The sequence below is a fragment of the Dermochelys coriacea genome, chromosome 7 (assembly GCF_009764565.3).
Source record: "Dermochelys coriacea isolate rDerCor1 chromosome 7, rDerCor1.pri.v4, whole genome shotgun sequence".
Taxonomy (NCBI): domain Eukaryota; kingdom Metazoa; phylum Chordata; order Testudines; family Dermochelyidae; genus Dermochelys; species Dermochelys coriacea.
The window spans coordinates 68,336,722-68,364,335 of record NC_050074.1 but is presented as its reverse complement, the minus strand read 5'-3'; the positions used below and the strand labels follow the sequence as shown (position 1 = coordinate 68,364,335).

The window sequence follows — 27,614 nt, the reverse complement described above, 5'->3', positions numbered from 1 at the left end:
ATTTTACTAATAAAATATTACATAAATACAACCACATGTCTATAAACGTGATTAATACCAGATGTGTCCTCAAACTATTGACCAGAGTCCAGATTTGGTCAGTCAAGGCAGAAAGAAAAAGCCAGTCTGCAGTGCAAAACCAGGACATGGAGTGATGTAACACTAACATCCAACCTTTCTTTAGCAGAAAATTATATTGATTTTATAAATGATCTTTTCCCATTTCCTTCTCAATTTTACAGCAAAGTAAGCATTGGAAACACATTTGCTAGCTAATGAATTTTAGGTTTTCTTAAAGCATAAGTATTAAAAAACCCAGTTAAGTATTGTATACAGAAAGGCATTAGTTCAGTGAAAGCTGCAGATACCTGAACCTGGTTAGGCAAAACTGGCACTCACAGGCTTAGTCTACTTACACCAAGTAAAGATCAGGCTGTAACTGAGTCAAAACAGATTTGGCAATGCCAAACCTGAGTCTCCTTCACTGTAATAGCTGACTTTCCCGTCCAGAACGGTGACTATCGCTGCAATGGCAGCATTTCATGATCTTTGAGTAACAGGCAGAGTGCCGATAATTCAGTCAACATGGCAATCCATTTTTGGGGATTGAAAGGGGCTGGAGGGACAATTTTTTTTTTCCAGGAAAAGAATTAAGGGTCTAAATGCCACAGCCAGTGGGATTTGGGGCACAGAGGTTAATGTTTGAACTTCTGTTTTCTGAAGCATTTACATGAGTATATAAGTGGGGAAAGAAAGTGATACTACAAACATTAGGCACCATTTTCAATCTACGAATGAAAACTTTAATTATTAAAAGGAAAGTGATGAGAACATCTAGGTTATTGTTATGCCTTTGGGGAAAATGAGGAAGTTACAGAAGTGCCCCAAGGGCAAGGGAAAGAGTCAAGTCATTGGCAATTACAAAGAGGGTCACGGGGTTAATGGGCCTAATCAACTGTCATTGGGTATTGGCAAACAGTTGGAGCAGTCAACTGAGGGATGCTTGGTCAGTCATTTAGTGTCTAGCTTAAAATGTGATAACATTTGCAACTTGCTATAAAATCCTTTGATAAAGTGTGATTTATAAACAGGCTTGTAAGGATTAGGTATTTAATCAGCAAATGTCTCTCTCTCACACACACAAAATATTTCCATAAATGATAATCAAAATAACAGATAGGCAAAGTTAGACAAATGCTGCTTGAAAAAATCAGTTTGATTTAAGGATATTTACTTTGTATATTTTGCCATGTGAGGTTGACAAATGGTGTTTTAACAGTTAACTCTAAAGCATTAGCTTTCTGAATCACAACAAATGTCATTAATTTGTCTGACACCTCCATAATGTCCTACAATTATGAAAGTTTTAAAAAGAAAAAAAGTTAAAATAAACATACCGATCAAAATTATCAAAAAATAAAAAATTTATTCTGCTAAGCTATCTTTAAGATGGACTTGAAATAGCCAGTAATGAACTCATCATTGTTGAGTGGGAAAGGAATGTCCCAGGAGCTAGAGCACTAGCCTAGGCCTCTGTAGACTTGGGTTCAATTCCCTGTTCTGTGGAAGACTCCCTGTCTGACCTTGGGGCAAGTCGCTTGGTGTCTCTGTGCCTCAGTTCCCCCATTTCTAAGTGGGATAGTAGTACTTCCCTGGCTCAGAGGTGAGGTGCCACAAGTACTCCTTTTCTTTTTAGTAAAAAGATTGTGAGGTACACAGATAGGACAGTAATGGGTGAAAAAAGTATGATCGGTTGAACTATTTGTGAAGGAAGCTTCTATCTATTGTGGCCAGATATATATATGATAATGGTCAGCACTGTTAAGATCTTCATGTAAAGAGCTAACACAAACCCCCTGCAGCGTACAAGTGCAAACGCTGCATATTCTTGAGCCACATCTACTAGCACCTTCTCTATGTACATAACAAACCCTATCAGAGTGCTTCATAAAACAGAGAAGTACCGCTACAGTTGCAATAATAATAAATATATCTTACTTATTTCTAATGCAGTGCATTAAGACTGCATACAGACTGCATCATGGTCTATAAAGGAAACTTCACCTGAATTCCTTTAGTCAGATGCCTATACTCAAGTCTTTCCCCTCTATTCTGTTTCCCACCTCCTCCTCACTGCCACCTAGTCATGAGAAACAATACCAATTCTTAAGTTGTTACTAAGAGGTAAAAGCTTTTGCCAAGAGATAGGTCTTGCATACATCACGTTGCTGCCATGTAAATGCATCCCTACCCTATTTTTGTGTGATGTGAAAAGCCACATTTAATTATGTCCCTATAAATGCCAACTTTTCCATCACTACTGCCCTGCTCCTTAAAAAAGAAATTACATGCAACATATCAGGTTCCACAGTTAAAGTGAAGAGGCAGAAAATATAAATATTTCTGTTTCTACAGCAATGCCAACTCAGCCATATTGGACATTTGGTACTTTTTAAATAGTATACATTTAAATTTGAAGATTTAATAGAACAGAAAATGCAGAGTGGCCAAACTAATGTTACTGTAAGAATCTCACCTTTTACATATACTGCCTTTAAAAAGAATTTTGTACTGGATAAAAGACTTGAAAGGTTTACTAGACACCTACTAGTCACAGGACTAAGTCAGATAGCCAGAAACCCAGACTTCTCGCATCACATCTTCTCATCCTCACTCTACTGCTCCTTGAGAATCTTGTCCTGTGTCAAGGACTGAAAGAGATTGGAGTCTTTTTCCTCACCTGCCTGAAGGAGCTAAAGGATAGAGTTTTTGTCACTACTACTGATCACAACTTTCTCTGGCAGCAACAGCAGAGGTAAGCATGTTGCCTACCTTGCTTCCCCTCCCCCAAAAAGGAGAAGAGAGATCAAAAAGTGGGATCCTCTGAACTCCTGTCCCACCAAGGGATAAAGATATGGAGAACTCTGCTCCAGGAAGGCAGGGTGATGGGAGAATAAAGTTACATATTTTTGCTAGTCAGCCCTGATATGAAATACAAATTCTTCATGCTGTGTGCAGGGATGGCACCCTGATGGGTATTCAGTACTGCTTCCCAAGAGACTGAGGATGATTGTGCTCAGTTTCTCATGAAGTACTGCTCCCGGATCCTACTAGTGATCACAAGAAGTCTTTCACATCAGTTTCAGACTTGCAGGTAGTTTTTCCAAGCCTTGTGCTTTAAGTGGAGGGTGATGGCCTGCACTATATAATTCTAGAGATGGGTGAAGGTGCAGAGAGCATCACAACATTGGAAAAGTAAGTCACTGCCCTTGAAAACGTGTATTTTTTAAAAATATCTGCAGAAAGCTAAGGTATAACAAGATTATCTGAAAAATATGGTATTTTGAGCATGACCTTGTTTAAAGGCTGACTTTCTACATCCTGGAATTTTGCATTTTGAGATTTCACACAGGAAAAGTCTTTTATTCTGGTTGACAGAAATTCATTTGATTTAGAAGAATGACTATCGTGCCTCTGAAAAGGAAACATCCGAGGTACACACAATGTTACCAAACATGTTAGGATATATAGAAATAACTGTTATTCCTACTGCATTTCAAATATAGAAGTGTTTCTGCTCCTTGCATAAGAGCTCATTTATTCTCCAAGCACAAGGAAACAAACTAAAATGCTAATTTAAAACACTTAACTGTTTTTGTTACATTAGCATTCTGGTTTGGTCCCTTGTTGTGAAGAATAGAAAAGTGGCTTTCCTAAAGAGGAGGCATTTTTATGCTTATAGTAATGACCTAATTCTGTTTATTTTTATTCTATTTTGAGTTGTGTCTGCACATACTTATTTTCATATATTCCACTTCAGTATTTTCCTTTTCTGTAATCTATAGATGATCCTGTGGTTTGGCTGCTTTTGCGATTCTATGTCTCAGTCTAAAGGCAAATTTACAGTAATTTCACATCCTAGGCAGGACCTTAACTCTACCCAAGAGATACCACAAAATTAACATTTCATTTTTACAACTGTTTTTCTTGGCAATTCATGTACAAAGGGTACAAATCTCAGTAATGTCTCTTGAACATGTTATCTTACCCTATTTCCCACCAACTTCATAAGGATTCTACTAGGAATGCTTGCTGATTAGACAAACTATACACTTCAGAGTCTTAACTTCCAAATGTTTTGTGACTCATTGCAGTAGTTTTCTAAAGTGAGCTGGTTTCTTCAGCTACAGATAATTTTAATGCACCAAAAAGAGAGAGGAGGGAGAAGAAGCTACCTTATTCTACAACTAATTTCTCCATAAAGGGCTTGTCCACACTCAACACCCAATAGCTATTTGACAGAGTTCAAGAAAGGCTGTATTTCAGCATTGTGTTGCAGCACCACCTTAATTCAAATGATATAGGTTTATACGGAATTAACAGTTGATCCAAAGCCTTTTTAAGTTAATGGAAAGATTCTTGTTAACTTCAGTGGGATTTGTATAAAGCCCTTAATTTGGGTCAAAGTTTCTAGTTGGCCAGCAGAGTTCAGTGGTCCACCCACAGAAGATCACAACAAGAAAATGATGAGTACAGCTTGAGATCTGTTATAAACAGATGACAGTGAATTTTAATTCTCCCTGCTGAGGAAGAGAAATATTCTTAGTAAAAACTGAAGTTATTAATGTAGAGAAGGAAAAAGTTATAAACTACTGAAAATAAAACTTTGTAGTGACTGTAGGACCATTACAAGGGTAAAAAAACCTGGCAGCCTAATCCTGGAAGACACTGTTAGCTTAACTGATATCCACAGAAAGGCAGCACTAACAGTGACGGGGTTGAATAGTATTACAAACTCTCACAGAAGACCTTGAGTCAATGTTGGCTACAGACCAATTTTCAGTTTCGCATATGTCTGGTCAATTTCACTTTGAAGCCTGAGTTTTCGTGCTGGAGTAGTTCTTTTCTTCTTTTGTAGAGATGTTAAAAATCAATAAAAATGCACAGAGAAAGCATAGAAAAGGAAGTAGTAAATGGAGGTCACACAAGCAACTATCTCAAGACCATCAGAGCTTAGGCCTGAGGGACCACAATTTCATTTTGTCACTGCACTAACGTAACAGGACAGTTACTACAGAGACTCCTCTTCTGTAGGGCTGCAACTTTGGAAGAGAAAGAAACAGGAAGTCTGACAGAAAGCAGATATCTTGGCAACTGCGACTTCCAGGGAGGATCAAGACACAGAGGTAATCAGCTCCATTCTATGACACATCTGACTCAAAACCAATTGTGCTCCCTAAAAGATCATTCTCAGCCTCATTGAGTAGCCATAGCATCTATGCCACATTTGTCTAATAGCATGCCTGAGGGATATTTACTCCCCTCCACCTCTTATTAAAGTAATAGTCATGGATTCCATAACCATCCACAGCAGCATGACCAACAACAAGCTTTACTCATGATGATCTAATAGCCTAGTTTATAAAGAACTTCTGTCTCCAGGGCTGTCAGTCTGGCTTCTCATAAGTACTAAATTGACCTTAAAAAGACATTGCTCATTTCTACCCTAGTCATGAGCCCCACAAGAGTGCAGAGGCTGACGCACTGCTGATCAGCAGGGGGCATATTGATATGAGGAGGTTAAGATGCTTTCACACTATGACTACAGAAGACAGTGACATTAAGTAACTTAGTTTTTAATTGAAAACATTTTAAGAGCCACAAGACAAGATGCATACAAAACCAATTTTATATCTTATGAAGAGACTAAAATTAAGAGCCAGAGCATATCTGTAAGAGATAACTGCTGAAAAAGTGTACTTATCAATCCCTCATATTAAATTGTGTAGAAAAATGCAGTTGCTTGGCAAAATAAAGACCAACTGATAAATAATTCAATCATAAAAGACAGTGGTAAGAATGCTACACTTTTTGAAACTGCACAACATTCTGTGGATTTACTTCACTTGTCAAAAAAACAAAAAAAAAGGCCAGACTCTAAACTCAAAACAAAACCATAACCATCTCACACACACAAAATCCCCCCAGTACATATTGTCTCATTGCAAATAGTGAATTACAAAGTGATTCATATTGTAAAATTCTGCTATGTGCACAGTAAAAAGCTGTATTTTACACAAGTCTCAGGTTTCATATTTAGACACTCCCATAGGTACTGCTACATAATGCTCTTGAAATCAGGGATTTATGCCGATTCTCATTTTCTGCCATAGGACAGTGGCAGCAGTTTGTTACCTCTCTCATCCACTAGGAAACCTGGTACAGATTTCCTCCAACGCTACTCTTCACATTTTTCCCTTCTTGCTGTTGAAGGTCCATGTCATGGTTACAGGTTAAGCTGCACCTCTTTCCCTTCTCTGGGCTGTGAATTCACTCCCTTAGGCATCAGACCATATGGCTTTACATCACCTAGGATAGAAAGCGGCAATTCTCCCTCTTTTAGACCAGACCCAGTTCTACAGTACTCTGTCAATTATGCTCACCAGCAGGTCCCATGGAGTTCAGCATGCTGTTCTTTTCCTCAGGAGTCTGGTCATTACTGGTCACAACCTTCTTAAAACCAAAGCACTGTTTAACAGTAGGAACAAAGCATAACATGAGAGAAAAGGGAGTTTAAAGCAAAAGTACACACACACATATATCATCCTATAATGGCAGGTACACCTTCAGATTCCCCAGTGAGTGCCTGTCTCAATATGACCAGCTTTCCAACAACCAAATCCTTCTGTAAACAGACAGTCTTTAACTGCTATAATCCTTTTGATCTTCCAATTCAACTTGTGTGGCAAAACAAGGTTTGCAAGGCTCCATAACAGGTCAAGCCATCAGCCTCAGAGCCATGGGCTCTCCAATTGTCCCATAACAAACCTTTAGTGTTTACCATGAGGTGGCTTATCTTAAGACATTGTGTCCTTCCTGCTTGTTTTCTTACAGACTAAACCAATATGTTCATAGAGTAAACATCCCAGTCTCCAGCTCAACATACAGTATTCAAAAATTACAGAGCAACTCCATGTACAATACCGTTCAAACAACAGAGAAAGCAGCGAAAGCAATGTTACATAATGGCTATATTTGGAAATCAGTGGTATTCTGCAACTGAGTCTCTTAGGAAAGATAAGCATATACTTAACAGCCTCAAGTGAGGAAAGAGTGACCTGCAATGAAGACTACGTTAAAAATCAAATTCTCAGGCAATCCACCACCAACTGACAGTCAAAGGAAGGGAATGGTGTTTTAACCTAAAGAGTACCCTTCCAACCACCCTTGAGAACTTAAGCAACAGTAGTAACAGTTGTTACTGTATCTCTAATTCCTGCATGTAACGTATTCCAAGCAGAAGCAGAGTAAAACTGACTCAGGGCTTATCTGCACTACAGGTTATGTTGACATACCTTATGTCGCTCAAAGATGCGAATAAGCCACCCCCCAAGAGACATACATTGACCAAGCGCCACTGTGGACAGTGCTAGGTTGGTGGAAGAGCCTCTCCCGTGCGCAAGAGGCAGTAGCTGTGTGAAGTTGGTTTTATTATGCCAGCGGGAGAGCTCTCTCCCTTTGACATAGAGCATCTTCACCAGATATGCTACAGTGGCGCAGCTGCATCAGTGCAGCTGCACCATTGCTTCTAGTGTAGATTATCCCTCAGAGGGCAAGAGAGATGTTGCTCACATTTATGGTGGAGATAATAGGATTCTGCCTATCTGCCCTAATGATAGTTAAATTACACTGTAACAAAGACCTAGAATCACAAAGGGGTTCAGGCATTGTGATGCTCAGCGTAACAAGGCCTAACTTTTTGGGTGCCTAGGAAACGAACACTGATTCATAAAACCTGAGTTAGGTGCCTAGATTCCCTATATAATAAATGGAGAGAGACAAGTGGCTCAGAAAGCAATTCACAAAAAGCCAGCATTCTTGGAGTTAGGCAGCTTGGGTGCCTAAGGTGTTTCTTATGAGAATGACTTAAACACCTAACTCTACACAGGGAGCCAGAGTAGGGTAGTGGTACACACCTCATAACTTTTATCCCAGTGCCAGATCCTGTTCAGATCCTTTCTCCGTCTCTGCTGGAGGGGGGGAATTCAACCTAGATCTCCCACATCCAAGATGAGTGCTCTAACCACTGAGCTATGGGACTCTCTCTCCTGTTAAAACTGTTCCACTGAGGATAAATAAGGAAAGTGACACTGGGCCAAAAAAGAGAATTACTCTGTAGTAGGTGCTTAGGGCACCTACCTGGGAAGTGGAAGACCCATGGTCCAGTTCCCTGCTCCAATACTTCATTATTTATTCACAATGGAACAGTTTCAACAGGAGAGACTGAAGAAACCCCACATCAGACTATTCCATAGCTCAGTGGTTACAGGGCTCACCTGAGTGGTGGGAAACCCCACTGAGATCATTTCTCCCCTTCTGCCTGCAGGGGCAACTGAGCATGGGTCTCCCCCATCCAGGAGAGTGCTCTAACCTCTGGGCTAAAACTTAAGGTGGATACCTCCACCACCACGTCCAGCTGCCATATTTAGAATAAGACCAAACCCTATAGGTGCACTCAGAGGTTGCCCACTGAAACAGACCACATACGTGACTGAATACTTCTTTCCTGGTTCGTGAATTGTTCTTAAGCTTTGGTGGAAGACAGCCCTCCAGAGCGTGGCAACAGATTGTGTGATCAAAGGCAAAAACATAGGCGCTGAGGGAACTTCTACTCTGAAAATATAGGTACAGAGTGAGTTGAGGCAGGAGTTTTGTTAATCATAGTACAGCCTAAAAGAGGGACCTGAGTGCCCAAGAACCTTTTGTGAGTCTATGCCTAATCCAGCTCCCACTGAAATCAATGGGAATCCCTTTCATTGACTTCAATGGTGGTTGGATCAGACCCCAAGAGAAACTCAGAAAAAACACGCACAACCCCCACACTGCCAATTTTGTAATTACCCTTTTTTCAAAGAAGGGTGTAAAAAGCATGAAAAGCAAAAAGCAATATGTAAAATGTTGGTTCTACTGTCATTTGTCTGAAGACAAACAGCCTGTCATATTTTCCCCTCCGTAAGTAGCCATGTAAAATGTAAGCCTATTCTGAGCATCTTGTATTGTTGCTAATGTTGATTATGTTTTCCATGATGACTTACAACATTCTCTGCAGTAATACAAAGCAGTTTTAGTGGCTGTTTGTTTTCATTTTATATAAAAATTACATGTTTATAGAAGTAAAAACCCATGAAACTTTCCTACACTTAGTTCATCTGTATTCACATTTTAACCCCGTGTAAAACAAAGCCAACTCAAAACTTGAAAAGGGGCTTTTTCTTCCTCCTATTGTAAAGATGTTGACATAAGAGCAGCACCATCTGGTTGCAATTATTTTGCCTACCAATATAGTCCATACAAGACAGAGTATAAACTACAAATGGGAAAAATCTATGATTACTAGCCTATGGAAGGAAGGGAAGTGAACCAAAGGGATTTTTCAGTATGTCACATCTGAATTGATGTCTTTGAAACAGACATTTAAGGATGACAAGCCAACAATTTGACCTACTTTTGCCAAGGGTCCTGCAAATAACCGAACAGTAAGACACTCACTAAGAAGGCCTGCATTAACGATGCAACATGTGACCCCGTAACAATGAGGTGAACTCATTTACTCCATACTCACAGTAACATTACTGTTACCCCAACCTGAGTTTTCAGATTCAAGCAATAAGATGGAGTCCTTCAGAAAGTATCATTCTTGTAAACTTCAAGAGCAGATTCCTAGAAAAATATTTGCCTGACTTCATTCAAAACATTAAAGGAGATGAGTGAAATGGGGGATAAATATAACCACTGATCATACCTATAACCCAAATGGTCCTGCACACTACATATTGGCAGACTCCAACCTTTAGTGTCATTTCATGAATGTTATTTATTAGCTTATGCTATTTGCCTAAAATGTGCTGCATAAAATTACACTAAGGACATTCTCCTCCTAATAGACATGTATTTGACTTTATTCATGTGAGCAGTCACATTGAAGTAAATGGGACTGCTTAATGCTTCAAGTTAATTATGTGCAACTAAGATTTTGAAACACAGGGCATATTGTCACAAACCAGCAGTAAGAGAAGGAAAAATGTAACTGAAAAGTTATATTACAATCTCTTTACTGCTGCATTTCCCTGGAGCAGTTGTGTGCAGAACATCTATTCTTATGCTTGCATATCACAACGTAAACACAATGGGCAGCAAGGGATGAGCAAATTTTCCAAATATTCCTGGAATGTTGCTCAGCAGCTGAGAGATTAATCACCCTCCATAATCGTCTCTAACCAATATGGTTAAACCTAACACTGAGCTTGTTATATATTCAATGCATCCAAAAAAATAAAAAGGTCAATGCAGTATCATGGTTGATAATTTAAGATACTGTAAATCAAGCAAAGTTATATTGTAGTTCTCCCAGAAGCCATAATTTATCCACAGGGCATGCATGTAATATTGAGTATATGTTGTAAGAGGTATGCACCAATACACATGTTCAACATGGCAGATTTACAGCTGCTCTGGGATGCATAACTAAGTCTCCTCACTTGTACCATTATGGTTGAAATGTTAACCAGACATTAACAGATTTTGTGCATTGAATTTTCATGTTTTTTTTAAAAAGGTGAGCTGTACTTATTGCTTTTCTCTTCCCGCATCATAAAGGTACTATATTAAATATAACCAGGAAAAAGTAAAACACGTGCTCCAGGTATGTTACAACACTGAAGATCCAAGTAGTAAAGAAGAAAAAACAATACATGAGACATCAAATACTCTAAGATCATATGCAAACACAAACGCATTTCTATTATTCTCCTTACTATCCGACTATTTAAAAAAACCCCAAATTATGTGCCCCAACATTTACTGTGATCGAAATCTACCTCTTTTCTCTCCTAAAATATCCACATACATATTACAAAGTAGATTTTTCTCGCCTTTCTTTCCACTTTTTCTTTTTCCCCTATTCTTGCTGTGGAAAAGCCAATTTGCAGTCATGAGTTCCACATTTGATTCAGGAAGTGGTGAAATTTGTGATCATTCTGTTCTCTTTTATATATGAAGGAGAAAGACTGAATATCACTATAGCTAAAAAAACTACTGCAGGACTACTAGAAATGACCACAACAGCAGCTAACACTTAAAAATGCAGTATAGAATGTAAAATGTAATGAGCCTGGGCAAAAAAAAAAAAAAAAAAAAAAAAAAGATTCAGGCACATCTCACCCATTTCCTGCCACAAAAGTAATTCAATGCATAGATAAAGAAAAAGATTGTTATTAATATGTAGTTGAATGTTTAGATCTGAAGAAGTTGGCACTCTTAAGACAGATAAAGTGCCTATTTTGTAAGGACTAAATGACAGTTTTCAATTGACAAAAGGTCTTTTCACTATACTTCTATAGTAGTACTACTAACACTTGAAGCACCTCACATCTTCCTAGAACAATACAAACAACAATCCTGCATTTGCCAAATTTTAGCAAACTAAACCCCACTTCAGCAAAGTGAAACCAATCATGCATCCCTCCCGTAAACCCCCTCCCCCCCACTCACACACACACACACACACACACACACTCTGAATCCCATCTTCTTCCCTCCAGTGTTGGTAAAGGCCTACTTGAAATAAGCAGTTACTCAGAGTAGAATGTGTATGTAGATCTTCTTAGTACGATACTTCCTCGGGGCTTGTCTACATAAAAGAAAGTTACACCTATGTAAGTTAAGATGTGAATTTAAACCACTTATTCTTGTGTAACTCCCAACACAGACATACCTCAGGCAAGTCTACACTACAAAATTAAGTTGACCTAAGTTACACTGAAGTACAGCCACTGCAGTCATTAAATCGCTTTTGCATGTCCACACTACATTCCTTGTGTCGGTGGCATGCATTCTCACCAGAAACATTTGCACCAATTTAACTGTCAGTATGGGGCATTTGGGGATGGTTTCTGAAAGGCAGCAACAGTCTATGTAAGCAATGCAGTTTCTACACTGACGCTGCATCGACCTAAGCGCTTGTGGAGGTAAAGTTATTAAGTCAGTGTAGTGGGCAAGTTACATCGGTGGAAGCAACATTTTAGTGTAGACGCTTAGGGTATGTCTACACTACGAAATTAGGTCGAATTTATAGAAGTCGGTTTTGTAGAAAGCGTTTTTATACAGTCGAGCGTGTGTCCCCACACAAATGCTCTAAGTGCATGTAGTCGGCGGACTGTGTCCACAGTACCGAGGCAACAGTCGACTTCCGGAGCTTTGCACTGTGGGTAGCTATCCCACAGTTCCCGCAGTCTCCACCGCCCATTTGAATTCTGGGTAGAAATCCCAGTGCCTGATGGGGCTAAAACATTGTCGCAGGTGGTTCTGGGTACATATCAGGCGCCTGTTCCCTCCCTCCCTCCCTCCGTAAAAGCAAGGGCAGACAATCGTTTTGCATCCTTTTTCTTGAGTTACCTGTGCAGACACCATACCACGGCGAGCTTGGAGCCCGCTCAGCTATCCATCACCGTATGTCTCCTGGGTGCTGGCGGACATGGTACTGCATTGCTACACAGCAGCGCTTTATTGCCTTTTGGCAGCAGACAGTGCATTATGACTGGTAGCCATCATCGACTTAGTCCTGGGTGCTCTTTTAGCCAAGTGCCTGGGCAAACATGGGAGTGACTCAGCCAGGTCATTTCCCTTGTTTCATCTTATGGCAATTGAGTCCTACCGGCAGTGCACTGTCTTTTAATCTGTAGCCAGCAGAAGACAATGGCCAGTAGTCATACTGCACCGTCTTCTGCCGAGCACCCAGGAGGTGATGATGGCTAGCGGTTGTACTGCACAGTCTGCTGCCAGCATGATGTATAAAGATAGATGAAGTGGCTCAAAACAAGAAATAGACCAGATTTGTTTTGTATTCATTTTCTTCTCTACACCTCTGAAATCAACAGCCTGATAAACCCAGTTTTGAGTTCTATACTTGTGGTTTTGAGTTCTATCCTTGTGGCGGCCATTCAGTTTCTCGCAAAGCCAACCCCTTTGTTGATTTTAATTCCCTGTAAGCCACCCTGTAAGCCATGTCATCAGTCGCCCCTCCCTCCATCAGGGCAACAGCAGACAATCGTTCTGCACCTTTTTTCTGTGCAGACGGCAAGCATGGAGCCCACTCAGATCACTTTGGCAATTAGGAGCACATTAAACACCACACACATTATCCAGCAGTCTATGCAGCATCAGAACCTGGCAAAGCAAAACCCGGCGAGCAGGCGACATCAGCGCGGTGAGGAGAGTGATGAGTACACAGACACAGACTTCCCTCAAAGCACGGGCTCTGCCAATGTGGGCATCATGATGCTAATGGAGCAGGTTCATGTGGTGGAACGCCAATTCTGGGCTCAGGAAACAAGCAAGTTTCTCCTTGATGAAATCCCCCGCCCCTTGGTTCACACTATTGCCCTGTAAGCTAACCCCCCTCCCCACCTCTGTTCGATCACAGCTTGCAGAGGCAATAAAGTCATTGTTGCTTCACATTCATGCATTCTTTATTAATTCATCACACAAATAGGGGGATAATTACCAAGGTAGCCCAGGAGGAGTGGTAGAGGAGGGAAGGACAAGGCCACACAGCACTTTAAAAGTTTAAAACTTATTGAATGCCAGCCTTCTGTTACTTGGGCAATCCTCTGGGGTGGAGTGGCTAGGTGGCCAGAGGCCCCCCCCAACGTGTTCTTGGGCGTCTGGGTGAGGAGGCTATGGAACTTGGGGAGGAGGGCGGTTGGTTATACAGGGGCTGTAGCGGCTGTCTGTGCTCCCACAACCTTTCCTGCAGCTCAACCATACGCTGGAGCATATTAGTTTGATCCTCCAGCAGCCTCAGCATTGAATCCTGCCTCCTCTCATCACACTGCCGCCACCTTTCAGCTTCAGCCCGCTCCTCAGCCCGCCACTTACTCTCTTCAGCCTGCCACCTCTTCTCCCAGTCATTTTGTGCTTTCCTGCACTCTGACATTGTCTGCCTCCATGCATTCGTCTGTGCTCTGTCAGTGTGGGAGGACAGCATGAGCTCAGAGAACATTTCATCGCGAGTGTGTTTTTTTCGCCTTCTAATCTTCGCTAGTCTCTGGGAAGGAGAAGATCCTGTGATCCTTGAAACACATGCAGCTGGTGGAGGAAAAAAAAGGGACAGTGGTATTTGAAAACACATTTTATAGAACAATGGGTACACTCTTTCATGGTAAACCTTGCTGTTAACATTACATACATAGCACATGTGCTTTCGTTACAAGGTCGCATTTTGCCTCCCCCCACCGCGTGGCTAACAGCAGGGAACATTTCTGTTCCACCATAGGCAAACAGCCCAGCAGGAACGGGCACCTCTGAATGTCCCCTTAAGAAAAGCACCCTATTGCAACCAGGTGACCATGAATGATATCACTCTCCTGAGGATAACACAGAGAGAAAGAACGGATGTTGTTTGAACACCAGCAAACATACACTGCAATGCTTTGTTCTACAGTGATTCCCGAGTATGTGTTACTGGCCTGGAGTGGTAAAGTGTCCTACCATGGTGGATGGAATAAGGCTGCCCTCCCCAGAAACCTTTTGAAAAGGCTTTGGGAGTATATCCAGGAGAGCCACGAATGCCAGGGCAAATTAATCATTAAACATGCTGGCTTTTAAACCTTTTATAGTATTTTAAAAGGTACACTCACCAGAGGTCCCTTCTCTGCCTGGTGGGTCCGGGAGGCAGCCTTGGGTGGGTTCGGGGGGTACTGGCTCCAGGTCCAGGGTGAGAAACAGTCCTGGCTGTTGGGAAAACAGGTTTCTCTGCTTGTTTGCTGTGAGCTATCTACAGCCTCCTCCTCATCGTCTTCCTCATTCCCAAAACCTGCTTCCATGTTGCCTCCATCTCCATTGAAGGAGTCAAACAACACAGCTGGGGTAGTGGTGGCTGAACCCCCTAAAATGGCATGCAGCTCATCATAGAAGCGGCATGTTTGGGGCTCTGACCCGGAGCGGCCGTTTGCCTCTCTGGTTTTCTGGTAGGCTTGCCTCAGCTCCTTAAGTTTCACTCAGCACTGCTCCAGGTCCCTGTTATGGCCTCTGTCCTTCATGCCCTGGGAGATTTTCACAAATGTTTTGGCATTTCAAAAACTGGAACATAGTTCTGATAGCACGGATTCCTCTTCCCATACAGCGATCAGATCCATACCTCCCGTTTGGTCCATGCTGGAGCTCTTTTGCGATACTGGGACTCCATCATGGTCACCTCTGCCGATGAGCTCTGCATGGTCACCTCTGCTGATGAGCTCTGCATGGTCACCTGCAGCTTGCCACACGGGCCAAACAGGAAATTGGAAATCAAAAGTTCGCGGGCCTTTTCCTGTCTACCTGGTCAGTGCATCTGAGTTGAGAGTGCTGTCCAGAGCAGTCACAATGGAGCACTCTGCGATAGCTCCTGGAGGCCAATACCTTCTAATGGCGTCCACGGTACCCCAAATTCGACCCAGCAAAACTGATTTCAGCACTAATCCCCTTGTCGGGGGTGGAGTAAGGAAATCGATTTTAAGAGCCCTTTAAGTCGAAAAAAAGGGCTTCATCATGTGGACAGGTGCAGGGTTACATCGATTTAACGCTGCTAAATTCGACCTCAACGCCTAGTGTAGACCAGGGCTCACAAAGTCAAGTCAATATAAGGCAGCTTATTTAATGCTATTTGCCTAAATCAGTATGTAGACCAGGCCTTATTCTGGTACAAGAATGTCTTTTTCCAGTTTATCTTGCGTTGCTTTGGAAATGGTTTAACCTAAGCCTTAAAAAGCCACTCTTATTCTGGAACAATTTCCATTAATAATTATACCAGTATGACTGCAGCAGTTTAACTATACCAACATAGCTATACTGGAGTAACTAGCAAAACTTTCCTATGTAGACAAGACCCGAAGTGCTTTAAAAGCAGCAAAATAGTTAACAATGTTGACATTTAAAGTACCATCATTGTTAAGAGTTAGCACCCATTGAAGTAAATGGAGCAACTCACATCTCAGAGCTATTGTTACAGGCTCCCTGCAAACTCAATATCACTACTGATTACAGTGTCATTTTCAATATTTTTTTTTTTAATATGAAAGTTGAGACTCTGCTGAACAATTAAAAGGCCCACTGAAGTAACTGACTACCATAACAGGTATGAAATAGGTAAGCATTTTCCCCATTTTACTGGTGGGAAAATGGAGATTCATATTCACAAAGCAAAACAGCGAGGATTAAAGAAAGCTAACAAGTTTGACTCCTAGTTCTTTGGAGTCATCCCTCTGCAGTATCTACCTATTCTATAGGCCAGACAGACAAGTACCGAAGACATATTATCAATTCGCAACCACCAAAATTATAGCTTTATGTAGTAGAGCACTGAAAAGATAAAGTTATACTGCCTAAGACTTTCTTTTAATCCTTCTGGGATGAAGCCTGAAATTGTATTAATTTGAGGCATTCAAGCCACTTAAAGCAACAGTTTAAGCATTTCCATTACATAAATAAATTCATATTATGAAATAATTTTAGTATTCTAAATACAATTTTGAAACGAGCTTTCTGTTGACAAACTACTAAAAAGCGTCACAGCAATATCCTCTTTGGGGCTGTGATTTAATATCAAAATTTTTGTCTCATCTTTCACCACTTAATGTATTAAAATAGTTGTTTCACAGTAAGTGTGAGAAAGACTAAAACAGCTATGTTCTCCATTTCCAGTAATTTCTACACATTTAGTCCATGTGGTAATTTGTCTTGAAGGCTATGAAGAGCCTCAGCCAGTTTGAAAACGCAACTGGTATTTAATATGCAAATTCTAAAAAACAAACTATTTTTACACAAGATTATAAATCGAATAGCCAGGATCAATTCACATATCCTGCCTCCCACAGGTTATTCTCTTGAACAATATTCAATTAGTCATTCCTCAGTCCACACCTTTGAATGTACAGCTCTTCCCTCCCATCTTCTCCATTATGTTGAGAGTATCTTGCAAACAGTAACGACAGGAAGCTCATTTTACCCTTCTCCTACCTAGTACAAGTTACTTGTGTCAATTCCGGTGTCAAACATACCTGAAAGCAGGATGCGAAAAATTTTTAACACTGATAAAATGCATCTCAGAACTACTGTAAGAGCAGCATTTATCACAGCTAAAAAACCCTTCCATTTGAAGAACTGCAATACTATTCTCAGATATTGTAATGGAGCATAAAGCGACCCTGTTAAAGACTAACAACATTACACTGAAGCTAAGGCTATGTCTACACTGCACTTTTTTCTTTAAAAGATTTGTTGGTTAAAACCGACAAAAGTTTTACAAAAAGCAACAGTGGTGGACAGTGCTTTGTCAGAGGGAAGAGTGTCCCACTATCCCTTGTTGGGGGTTGCTTTATGTTGTCAACAGGAGAGCTCTCTCCTGCCAGCAAAGAGCGGCAACACTGCATACCTAATAGCAGCATGGCTGTAGCAGCACAACTGTGCCACTCTAAGGTACACAGTGTAGGCATGGAAACAAGAGATCTGAGTCTCTAAGAATGCTCGTCTTTGCACTGATGAGTTGAATGCTGAACAGTAGTCCCCCCCCCCCCCCCGCACCCTATGCAGAAGTTAAAATGTTAAACGTCTCTAATCAATGGAAACAGCAGATGCTCAACACCTTTTAAAGTTAGGCCATAGTCATTTACATATTATTTGATCACCACCAAAGTCAGCAGTCCTCAGCCTTATTCCATCTAACCTAGGCCCCACTCTCACTTAGCAATAGGGAAAAGGCAGGGTGGTCATGACTCCCTAATACACTGAACAAACATGTTGCAGGTACTGTTAAGTTTCTTTTTTACTTAATAGGCAAGAGTGGCAAATGACTTAAATTATGTTGTTTTAATACCGTTTAAGGTTTTGTTGTTTTCCTTTCTGTGCTAAGGCAGGGAAAATTCTTAAACAATTCTCATGCATTACTTTTTTGCCTTTCCTCACAATGAGTGTATCGAGCCAGGTTAGACTATGACCAAAGCACAGGAACTTGCATCAGCTAACGAAGTGGCAAAAATAATTAGCAAGGCTTGGAAAAAGTGGAGTAATGACTGGATTAAGTCTAATATTTCACAGCTCACACAAAAATGAGAAGGAGGAGAATGCTTCCACAGAGAGGTCCAGATAAAAAGCCATGGTGAAAAAACTCAATCCCCAGCGACTGAAGGACGGGGGAGAAAGAGATGCTAGGATTCCTAACAGGGAGCTACTTTTGGACCATGCTTGGAGAATCATCTTTCCTATCAGCCTCTGACTAGTATGTGCTCATCAGTTTAAATCCTTGTCATGTTCTCCCTCAGGCTTCTGGAAGCGAACAGGAATGCTCTCCCATCCTCTGGATCCAACCATCCACTCCAGAGGCTCCTAGCTGCTTTGAGGGGTGGGCTCTCTGCTACTTTTTAATCCTTTCTCATCTTTAAATCCAGATCCTTGCTCTGCTTTCAAAGAGCACAAGCAGCAAAAATTGATGCCAGCCAGTTTTACTACTGTCCACAGGATTCTGAGTAGCATTAGTGAAACTGACAAGCATCATATTAATTTAGGAAAAAACTTTAAGCAGAAGCACTCCAGAACCATTTGTCTGAAGGCAACGGTGCATCTGAACGGTTTCAGAGTAGTAGCCGTGTTAGTCTGTATCCGCAAAAAGAAAAGGAGTACTTGTGGCACCTTAGAGACTAAAATTTATTTGAGCATAAGCTTTCGTGAGCTACAGCTCACTTCATCCGATGAAGTGAGCTGTAGCTCACGAAAGCTTATGCTCAAATAAATTTGTTAGTCTCTAAGGTGCATCTGAAGGTTCTCTTTTAAAAATAGCTGGAGCTCTGGATGGCTTAACTCTCCCTAGGAAAATTTACTAGTCAACACAAAAAAGCAGGAGAGTAGATTTTTGAAGTCCTGATACTTTGCTCTATCTGAGCACCTTGCACTTTCAGAGTACTCTGCAAACAAACTAATACGTCTCACTCTGCCGGGTGAAGCACATAGTTTTGAGAAAGTCTCACTTCCTTCCTGAGCACCGCAACTCAGAATACTGTACAGTTTTTTTTTTAAACCTGTGAAACCTGCAGCCCTCCATTATACAAATCTGGCCCAAAAGAATCAAAATGTACTTTCAGAGCAGATAAGCAGTACTATGTTGACACTTGAACAGAGTGGATCTGAAAGAGAATAGCCATTTGCTATGGAGGGAAGACTCTCAGATTGGCCAGTTACATTAATACCAACTGATAACACTGATCTTGGACATATCCTGTGTGCATGCCCAGGATTAATGCCTAAGCAGAATCAAATAATACAAACAATGGAACTATCTGTTGCACTTGGCACAAAAACTCAGTCATCAGTTGAATAGCTTTGCATGATCTCATTGAAATTAAAGAGCAGATGACCCTAAGAGACTAGGTACAAGGCAGAATCCAAAACCACCAATCCTAAAATGGGTTTCAATGCATAAGAACGGCCATACTGGCCCAATATCCTGTCTTCCAATAGTGGCCAATGCCAGGTACCCCAGCAGAATAAATTGTGTTTTGGAGCTAGGATATCAATGGAATAATAATCTGGCTACATTTTTAAATGTGTCAGGAATTTTTAGAAATAAAAGTTAAATTTATACAAACATTTAAAATTAGTTGCCAAAATTTTGTGGGTGCACCGCAAATTCTAACCATTTTCGCATCCCCTTCCTAACTACATTGTTTCTGTTCCTGCATACCTTTCAGAATCAATTACTTAAATTTGCATATTTCTCCCCCATTGTGCTTTTGCTGTTTCATTATTCTTGTACATTGTGCGCCTGTTCTGAAACTCTCAAACATAATAAAAATAAAGCTATTTTCTTTAGTAGTAAATTGCAAGCAGCACAATTCAAATAAAAAGAAAAGGAGTACTTGTGGCACCTTAGAGACTAACCAATTTATTTGAGCATAAGCTTTCATGAGCTACAGCTAACTTCACTGGATGCACAAATTCAAATAGTAACTTAATTGACAACTCGCCCCACTTTTTGGCACAATCTGATCAGTTAGTTTGGAAACCTCTGCTCTATGGCCCAAGCAGAACAAGGAGGCTGTGTGACTCTGCTGGTTCTAATTCCATAGGGCACAGTTCCAGGTAGGACATAAAAACATGGAAGCAGAGCTGCCACCAGGGACTACAGTTCCATAAGATAAATTGGCTCTTCTACCTGTAACCCAGAAGCTACCACTCCTGAGAACAGGGTACTATTTAATATGAACAACAGAAAGAAGCTGCTACCAAAGGGAGCTGCTTCCTTTGCATTGAAGCAATCTGTCAGGGGATCCATACCCAAGATCACTGGAAACAGAGGGAGCACTGCGGACCTTGAAATAGGTGGATAAGCAGATATAGGAGCCAGGATTATGGAACTGGTTGCAGGAAGGACAAAGATTGCTAAAGAGGCAATCGATCTCATGGTGGGCTTGAGCTTGCTTATGTGCAGTGGGAGTAATCAATTTTAATCAGGAAGTGACTGGGAGGCAGAAAGGGACAGAATGCATTTAAATTTATTTTGATGGGCATTGAAGTTGATTGCGAGTGGCAAGAAAACATTTCCTTACTACTGAGAGGTGGTCCCTATTCAGAAAATTTTTGGAAAGTTTAAATTATTTGATAAATTTGCTCAGCCACCTTCCACAGGGTTTTTGTTTGTTTTATTTTGTTTTGTTAAGTTCAATGGTTTGCTGATTTACATGGTCAGATAATTTTACCACTGTGCTAGCAGCAATTTTTAAAACTATTGCTTCCATTCAGTCTGAGAAAATGAGATTTCTTTTCGTCTCATCACCATGTAGGACTGAATTTATTCCAACACAATTCAAAAAGGATCAAAATTACAAAAAATCAAAAATACTTTAACGCTGGTGAAAGACACTTGATTGAAAGCATAGAAAATTGAAATACTCGTATTACAGATATGGTACAGCAGGCAATAACAGTGCAAATGTCCCATGCACTCTTTGATATGCCTCAATCTTTACTTGACAAGACCTAAGGAAGATGGTAGTGAAGAAAACAGTTCACTCCATTCTTAGTCTTGCTGAGATTAAGAAGACAACACCTAATAAGCGTCAGCAGTAGCAACAGCTGTATGAACCTGTTTTGACCAAGTTCTGAATTGCATCCATCAATTTATTACTAGTTCATGACCAGTAACACCTTTCAGCACAGGTGCTGGAACTAGGGGTGCCCTGTGGCTTGACATGATTTCTGTTATATACAGGGTTTACAGTTTGGTTCAATGGCTCTCGGTACTCCCACTATAAAAATTGTTCCAGCATCCCTGTCTTTCAGATCCAACCAACTCAGGTCAGATACAAAAGGCAATTGAGGGGTGAAGATTCACCATTGTGAAGACATCTTTTAAGCTACCTGGTTCACCAATGATTGCATGTCTATCCATACACAACATAACATTTGAAATCTCTCAGTATACATTTTTAAAACAAATGCAATAGAAAGCAGTACCCAAACTTCTCAGCATGGAGCCAAACATTTTCTTTGATTGTGGCCCCTTGACTCCTTAATGTCCTGTTCTGCTCCCTTTGTACCAGAAGCCACAAGTAAGCTTCCTGCAACATGCAGGGCACTAACATGCTGCGCGCTAGCTATCTCCCGAAACCACCTTCCTTCCCTTAAACCCACTTGCCCTTAAAAGTAGGCCAGCTGGAATTCAGAACTAGTAGAGAATGAAGTTTTTATTGCCAATCATCTTTCAGTAGCTATTCTAATTATAACATAGCTATAGTTAGCTGAATTGATTACCAGTTTCTTTTGCAAGTTTTCTTGTGGCTGCAACACGACTGTGAATCAGGAGTAACATTCTAGTCTTGCTCTACTACAAACTTGCTATGTAACCCTGGGCAAGTCACCTGACTTCAGTGCTATCACTTCTCCATTTGCAGAATAGGGATAACATTTCCCAGCACCACAGACCTTAGAAGCTTGACGTAATCAAGTCCGTAAAGCACTCAGATCCTAGGATAAAAGGCATTATGCAAGTGAAACATTCTCTTCCTACATCTACATCCTGGAATATTTTTTATCAGTATCCAAAAGAGTTAGTTGTCTCCTGGCCAGGACCCTGGGCCAGTTTCATCTAGAGCAGCTTCATCTTCACAGCACTAGGAGCAGCAGCAGCAAGGTGCTCAACCACGCCTTCTCAAAGTTCAGCTGCTCAGAGCTGCTCCATTGAGGGACTGGGGAAAGACATGCTAAGTGGAAACAGAAAGTAAGTCAGAACTCCATCCCCACTCAGATCCTCATCTAATATCTGACAGCTCCAAGGCAGAAAGCAGTTCAGATCTTCTTCTTGCTCTACTACTTCAAAGTTCCAGACACAGCATAGGGATTCTCCCCTCTAAGAGCAAAGAGTTTCAAGGGCAAGTGTAATGCTAGGCAATTCACACTATCATGCAGCAAACTTAGAGACCTGAAATATTCTCTCGTCACAAGGTATTGAAGCAAGGTCAGGAGAGGGGCATTCTCTCAAGCTACAAATCATAAAAGTTAAGTAGTTTGTGTTGCATTATTGGTTTCAGCTGTTTGTTGGTTGGGGGGAAGCCTGGGATGCACAAGGTCATTATCTACCCTAGAGAAAAAAAAACACTGAAATCAGCCTAGGTTAGAAAAAGACATTGTACAATTTCCATTTATGGATTATATTACGTACACCAAACACCGAAGACTACTGTGTTCCTAACTCAGTTCTCCAGTTATTGATAGCCTAGCACAACAGTAATGGACTGACTCCCAAGATAAGTCAGGAAAGGCTTGCCCAACTGACCACCAATAGGCTGATATGAGTGATTTGGGGCCACAAGTGAGGCCGAGGGATAAGTACCCCGCTGACAAGCCCAACCCATGTCCCTTGACATCTGCTGGGATTCCTACCAGGTTACTGTCTTTGGACAATGCTTGGGGACTCCATTTTTCATATTACCTTCTGGCTAATAGATGTCTGACAAATAAGTCTTCTCCAACCCTCTGGCTGCTGGAAAGGAGCAGAAGCTAGTAGCCAACGCTGCTGGTTGAGGTGGGGAAGCTACTCTACCCGATTCCCAGCCTCCTGCATTTGAAGTGGGTCTCCTCTACTCCTTTTGTTTTTGGAATACTCCTCCCATAACCACCCCAGGGCCTCACTGCAGTTTTTCAGGGCATTCTCAGTCAGCAGCAGATTGAAATTTACCTGTTTTGTTTTTTTTTTTTTAAATTATGCCCACTTCAAACTACAGGGTGGCAACAAGGAACTTAACTAGAGTCTTAATTTCACACTGCTGCTGGGTAAATCTATGAACAGATCTTTCCACAGCCTGAAAGAAAGGTGTACATTAATTTGACACTGGAGTAAACATTATTTTAGGAAGGTAGTTTCTAGAAACTATTCTTTGAAAATAGAGATGTCAATCAACTTCACTGCACTAAAGTGCTTTTAACAGCTTTATGTTCCAATTTTACACTCAAAACCCTTTTTTTGTGTGCTGCAGAACTGATCTGGACACATCATACATCAATTGAAAGCACATGATGAACAGACAGGAATAGGATTGGCTTTTTTTAAGTCAATTAGTGACAGACTGGCAGGTAGGTAAAAAACCCACTTACTTGGCACAATTCGTATAGCAGTTCACTTTGCAAATCCATAGCTGGCAAAAAAAATACTGATTACTGCCGATTCCCTCATTTCTTTCCATCCCATTCCCTTCTTCTGAGGGGAAAACAAGATACAGTTTGTATTTTCTTGCAATTCCTATGAGCTAAGAGTAAATCTGATTTATGCCTAGAAGATGGTATGAAATTAAAATGCAAACCATACCAACAGCACTGAAATGGAGAAATGTAATTGCAAATAAATACCTTGCACAGTTTATTGATTATACAGTCAAGATAAACAGATTGCTGAGAGCTCTCTGTAAAAATACCTAATCCCACACGACTATAGTCTCCTATTACAAAGTGTTCAGTGGTAATATAGAACCAAGCTACCAAAAGGGTACTCTTTAACATACATTAAACAGTTAACTGGGAACAGGTCTATGACAAGGAAGAGAATGATTTTTTTCCCAGAAATAAAAATTAATTACACATGCAAGGCATCCACATGTGAAGGATAAGATGGCTTCTCAAGACCTTGTCTAAATTACAGATAGAAAGAATCCTCTAACCTGGTTCTAACATGGTTATCCTCTGGTTACAACATGGTTTAAATTGTAATGGGAACAGGACAGACATATTATCCAAATCTTGGGGTTTGTTATGGGTGCACTCTCTCCCCCAAGCTACCGATTTTAGTTGAGCTTAAGCCAGATCCTCCGACTTGGCTACAATTGTCCCATAATGGGGTCTCAAGACATACAGTGGAACAGACACATAGTGAACTCAAGTATAGTTGAGCTCACATCACAAGGAAGCTGAAAGAGTTCTGAATTGGTTCAGTGCTATGCCAGCTACAATTCTGGTTACAGTGAGGCTGTTCTTGTGGGAGGGAGAGGTGAACCCCACACTATAACAAGTTTCTTAGCTGCATACAGTCTTCTCTAATTTGGCATTAAAAACTACCAGTACAATCTCTTCCATTTAATATTCACGCCTCCCTCTCCATATCTGACACAAAATCCCTTGCATCACAGAAATTGGTGACTATTTCTGCCACCTTCCACTCCAAAACCTTTAGCAAACAGAAGCACCTTGGAAGTTAAAGAAAGGGAGAGACACCTATCTAATCAAGGCCAATTTCATTGCTGAAACAACAGTATATGAACCATCACACAAACATTGTCAGCATAGACTAATGCTGTGTAATCCAAAAATGGGCATCAGAAGGAATAGACATTCAGAGCGCGCACACACACGACTGGGACAGAGCTGCAGTACCAAGTCTTGCTCTTTTGGAGGCTGATTCCTTCATTTGTGACTAATTTTAAGACAGGTTTCAGAGTAGCAGCCGTGTTAGTCTGTATTCGCAAAAAAGAAAAGGAGTACTTGTGGCACCTTAGAGACTAAAATTTATTTGAGCATAAGCTTTCATGAGCTACAGCTCACTTCATTTAAGACAGTATCCTAAGGTACCTCATTCTCATGATGAAAGCTTTTCTAACCTGTCTGTAGTGCAGCATTTATCTCTGTCTTCTTTTTTCCCCTTACCCTCCACCTCCTCAGATCTTTCATTCAAGTCTACATCAGGCTGACCCAGAAGAGCAAAGATCATGCCAGGTTTTCATAAAGAAACAAAACACAGCTCACCTAGAGGAAGACACTACAGAAACCCCAGCTGTTGCAAAGGAGAATGGAAGTGGTGGGAGGGAGAGACAAATGCACAAAAGGGACTAGGGGCTGGAGTACGGAACAGAGAATAAAAGTGGCAGGCAGATTGCAATGGTGGAAGAAAAGAGAAATATAAAGGGAACTGCGATAAGGAGCAATAAAAAGTACTAAGAGAAATGTGGGTCGGAGTATGCGCTAAGAGTACCAACTGTATTGGGGAAAAGAGAGGAATTAGATCCTCAAATTGATTTAGGAGAGGGAATTAGGAGAGCAGAAAATAAAAATCTTAAAAGGATCAGGGAAAGGGGAGCAGGGGGAAAGGAGGTTAGAGAAAAATAAAAAGTGCAAAGATTCTGAGAATTGGCAAAGAAATAAAAGATGTGGGGGGAGGGTAAATAAATGGAAGAAGAGACCACTGGAGAATCAGGGAGGAGGAATAGAAAAAGAGGAGATTCCTGGGGGGGGGGGGGGAGGGTTGAGAAAGGTAAGGAGGGAGATAATGGTGCAGGCACAAGAAATGGGAATAAAACAGCAAAAATGCTAGGAGAATGGGGGGGAGGGGAGAGGAGAAGACCTAACTGCAGGGGGCAATGAGGGGAAGAGAAGGGGTAGCTGCACAAGAGGGGCCATGAGGGGCTGGGGATAGCTGCGACGTGGGACTATGGTGGGAAGGGGATGGGGGCCTCTGTGCCAGGGGACTGTGGGGGTGAAGATGGCTGCATACATATGGGGGCTAAAGAGGGCTGGAGGTAGCTGCGCTGGGGGGGCTATTGGAGAAGAGGGGTGCACAAGGGGGCTATGGGGGGCTCGGGGTGGCTGCGCCAGGGGAGTTACAGGGGGTGCACAAGGGGCTACTGGGGAGGGGGTGCACAAAGGGTTATTGGGGGCTCGGGGTAGCTGCGCCGGGGGAGTTATGGGGGGTGCACAAGGGGCTTTGGGGGGCTCGGGGTAGCTGCCAGGGGGGCTACGGGGGGGTGCCCAAGGGGCTTTGGGGGGGGAGGGGTAGCTGCGCCGGGGGGTGCCCAAGGGGCTGGGGGGGAGGGGTAGCTGCGCCGGGGGGTGCCCAAGGGGCTGGGGGGGCTCGGAATAGCTGCGCCGCGGGGGGGAGGGGGCGGGACGGGTGAAGCAGCCGCCCAGGAGCAGGGCCGCGAAGCAGCGGCCCGCGAGGGACGAGCCCGGCGCGAGGCGAGCGCCGGGCCGGGGCCGGGGCCGGGGCCGGGGCCGGTGGGGGGATAGCGGGGGAACTACGCGTAACTCACCAGCCTGTCCCGCCACCTCCCGGCTCGGCCCCACGTCCCGCGAGCCAGGAACCGGCCGGAGGCGGCGGCTCAGCCGCAGCCCCTTAAAGCGGCAGGCCGCGGCCCCGGGAGACGGGCTGGGGGCGGGGACGAGTGGCCCGCCCCTCCCCGCGGCCCGCCACTGAGTGAGGCGGGCGGGGCTTCGTCCCTCCCTGAGCCTGGCCACAGCGGGACCGGGGCCTCCCCCTGCCCCGCAGGCCGTTCGGGGCCCGCCCCAGCGTTGGGGGGGGGAGGGGTAGTTTAAGGGGTTCCTCTGCCCCCCCCCCCTCCCCCACACTTGGCTTTCAAACCCCTCGGCCCTCCCCCCGCCCAACACAAACACCAGCCCTTCGGCCCGGCCCCCGGCACCCCGCACATGCAGGTTCTATCCCATGCGCACCCCTCAGCTAGACCCCCACCCCCACATGCATACGGCAGTCAGCTGATCCCATTGCGCACACACAAGCATCAGGGGGCCCACGGCAAACCCTTTTACGCGTAGCAGGCAGAGGTCCGGCTGCCACCCCTATAGGGCACTTGCGGGGTAATGACAAGGTCCCCCTCCCCCTAAGATAACTTTTATTTCTTTGGGGCTATTACAACAGCAGGGCACCCACAGCAAGATAACGTTCAGTCTCAGAAACATGAGGATATTGCGCCATAGAGAAATCCACCTCATTGCAATGTGTGGGGTCTTGGTTGCACCGTTGGACAAACTGAAGAAAGAGATCTCAGAGTAGCAGCCGTGTTAGTCTGTATTCGCAAAAAGAAAAGGAGGACTTGTGGCACCTTAGAGACTAACAAATTTATTGGAGCATAAGCTTTCGTGAGCTACAGCTCACTTCATCGGATGCATTTGGTGGAAAAAGCAGAGGAGAGATTTATATACACACACACAGAGAACATGAAACAATGGGTTTATCATACACACTGTAAGGAGAGTGATCACTTAAGATAAGCCATCACCAGCAGCAGGGGGGGGAAAGGAGGAAAACCTTTCAT

The 27,614-nt window shown here is 42.4% G+C and overlaps 1 protein-coding gene across 4 annotated transcripts in view; it reads right to left on the bottom strand.

The window, feature by feature from the left end:
- The window catches only part of CSGALNACT2 (chondroitin sulfate N-acetylgalactosaminyltransferase 2), a 52,976-nt gene extending 26,221 nt beyond the window's left edge, over window positions 1-26,755 (bottom strand). For 2 of the 4 annotated variants that reach the window (XM_038410003.2, XM_038410004.2), the window contains exon 1: window positions 26,595-26,755. The gene's annotated coding sequence lies outside the window, so the exon portion shown is untranslated. Of the gene's footprint in view, window positions 1-416; window positions 655-6,443; window positions 6,529-26,594 lie in introns of those variants that run through there. The other 2 variants (XM_038410002.2, XM_043518644.1) reach the window with 2 other exon arrangements.
- Between the last annotated feature and the right edge of the window lie 859 nt (window positions 26,756-27,614).